This window comes from Apium graveolens, chromosome 2, assembly GCF_009905375.1.
Source record: "Apium graveolens cultivar Ventura chromosome 2, ASM990537v1, whole genome shotgun sequence".
Lineage (NCBI taxonomy): Eukaryota > Viridiplantae > Streptophyta > Magnoliopsida > Apiales > Apiaceae > Apium > Apium graveolens.
In genome coordinates this window covers 129070674-129074056 of record NC_133648.1, presented here as the reverse complement: position 1 = coordinate 129074056, position 3383 = coordinate 129070674, and positions in this window count along the sequence as shown.

Below are 3383 nucleotides of genomic sequence, written 5' to 3'. Positions count from 1 at the left end.
CGCTCAGCTTCTGCTATCATTCAGACTTCTTTAATCATTCCCCGTATAATATTTATAGTACTACGATACCTTCCGGGTCGTATTCATTATTCTCTCTAGTGCATTAGACATATTCGCATTTATTGGGAACTGCTACTAGTGGTTTTTAAAGGGTATGTACGATCTTCTTTGCCTTCAGTCAGCTCTAACTATAACATCCTTCATTCTTCTACGTTGTACTTCGTAAGGGATATTGACGGCTATTTTCCGTATGCTCGCGTGGTAAGTATATCTATACGAATTTTCTATCAGCGATAGGCAATTCTCCTAACCGTTTCAAATAAAAGGCAAGCCGATAGACGTATCTTTAATAGTCTAGATAGTCCTCCCATCCTACTTGTCGATTTAAGAACTTTAAGTCATGCCTCTGTTCGTCCTTTCTCGCAAAATATCTTCGGAAATAACCCAGTTGTGAAATTAATTCTTGGGTCCTTGCGTGGTGCAATATCACGGAGTCTCTCTATCACCAATTACCTCTTCCATGTTCATAACAATTTTGTAGAGTGGAGATCTATCATTTGTATAATAAAATAAGCGGTCTTATTTAATCTATCACTCAAAATCCTCAAATAGAATGATGGCTTACTTAGTTCATGATAATCCTCCTTCAAAATTTAATAAACTCTTACTCCCATTCGGGTCATTTACAAACCGCAATCGTCAAAATTTTAATCCCCACCTTTTCATTTTCACTTTCAACCATGTCGAGTACTTACTTGCCTAATCGATGACATCCCTTTCATATTCGGTCTTGACTAATATCCTTTTACATTTTTAGGCATCTTTAAGTCTTCCTGTTATGTAATAAAGGGTTCTCTTCATGCGATCCTTCTCATCAGTTGTTCTGAGAGTTGTCATCCTCAATATATCTTTTCCAATTTAAAGTGTTGGCCACCACATTGGCCTTTCCTTGATGATAATAGATTTCTCAATTATAACTCTTGATCAATTTGACGATGGCCTCTATCTCGTGTTTAGTGTAAGAAAAAAAATTCCAAATTTTCCTTATAAGTTAAACTCTTTGTCCCTTTCAGTGTGAACCTTATCGCGATTATTCTAGATTATTATTAGAACACCTTATGTCACGGTCCTTAAGCTGCATAGTCATATCATTATACTTCACACAAAATCCTCTTTTTATCGTCAGGTATTGCTAACACGGGGTTGTTACTAATCTTACCTTTTTTTTAAATCATATTCCTCGAATTCATACATGCTTAGTCTTTCCCGAATTCATTAGTACCTATCCCGATAATGTTTCATTGAAGCATACCTCACTAATCACGTTGGTATCTCTATTATCGTTCTTCTATAAACATGTTAAATATCCTTATGATAATAAATAGACATGGTATTCCCTTTTTAAAACAACTTACTCATCACGATGCTCCAATTGTACCATCCTAGCACTGAGTCTTCAATCTCATTATAAAACAATTGGTTCTCAACTATACCTCTCTTTGTTCGGAAGGCAATCAACCTTGGAAAAATGATTTTCAGGATATCGATGCAATTTAGACAATCTTAACAAGATTTCAAAATCTAATATCTGAAGGAATAATGAGCTCTGAATAAAAGAATCGCAACACTCAAAAGATTTATAACTTGGAAGAAAGAATACAACAAGGATTATCCTTCCATGTCCTTAGAATTTTATATTATGATGTTATAGAGAATATTCCTTGAAAGCAATGATTACTGAATAATAACATTATTCGAATGACATTTGCAAGATTTTTCCCATTTAAAGAATACTTTTCTTTTTGAATAATTAAAGAAATATCGAATAACATCCGCAACCAAAGGTTAACCATTGAGGTTTCAAAGAGATGTTATTTTGAAAGAAGGAATTTTATTCAATGATTAACAAATAAGGAAGTGTATTAGTCTTCAATTAGTTTATGATTTTAAATGGATATTCGTAATATAAACGAAAGAATAGAAATTTCATGAACGAAATATTTCATAAAACTGAATATGAATTCTCGTTTGAGTGAGCAACCTAGTTAGGTCTCAATTAAATCATTCCTTAAAAATTTCATCAACAATTAAATTTTGCATATATAATGCATTATGGGATAATAAAATTTGATTGGAAGTGGAACTAGCAAAATAATAACTAGCCCATATCAAGCAATATTATCAACCGGCTAAGAAAATGGCCTGCTCAATTGGTTTGGCCCATAGCAACTAGCTAGGATGATTAGCTAGGCTTTCGTCGTATTAATTAAAATTTTGACTAGTTAGGACAATTAACTAGTCATTCATAAGAACATATGCAACTAGGCATATTTTAGTTTGTTTGTAAAAAACAATAAAATAAAAAATAAAAAATTTCAACATCGTAACCACTGAAGAAATTTATCGCTACCTGGATGACGATTTTAAAATAAAGAGTTTTTAAATTTGGGCCGAGAAAGATAATTATAACTCTGAATCGAGTGATCTTGGCTTTGGAACAATCGATAGCCTCTTATCAAATATTTCTTGCCAATAAAAGGGTACACTCAGACAGAGGTGCCCTCGTTCACATACTTTATCACATTCTCAAATAGAATTGAATTCGGAATACCAATATCAAATTGATACCCTTACTATGATTTCAAAGTTCAATATAGAATTTCATCCCGATTAGAAGAAAAGGATTCCCGAGGAATCTTTGGATATTAGATCATCCATATTTTTAACAATTTGTTAAATATTTAGAATCTCGACTGAGAAGAGTAAGTATGAAAGAAGAATCAAATGAAGATATTCATTATTAATATTCGTCAATGAATTGAGGAGAAAAAAAATTCCCTTGGATAATTGAAATAAAGTATAAATAGCTCTGAGCCGAACAAGAAGATCATAATCTATGAATGAAAGTTCATTGATCAACTAAAAAAATTGAACAAGTCCTGATGCGGAGAAAGACTATTCAAGATGGTCACATCAGAAGTTCAAAGTAGGGAATAAAAAATATTGCTTGATATGACTTATCTAGGCAATACGAATGATCAACAGTTTGAAGGGAGTAGCGTGACAGTGAGTAGGTGTCAAAATATTTCACTGATTATCCTAACTCTCGTTATTATCCATCTGAGGATGATACCACCTCTTCGTCTTTGTAATTCCATATTTCAGCTAGTGTCTCTTTCACATCATTTTAAAATCGCTTACTAATCTTGACTTTCTCACGTATATCTACCATTCCAGTGTTTTAACTCGGAGACCTTACTCAGAAATATTCCAAAATCATCTGTTAAGCCGATAGGGGCCTGCTACACGCATCCGTTACTAACTATAAGTGGCCAGTTCCCCCTGGGAACAAATCAAAGAGATCTTTCAGGGATCTCAATGCA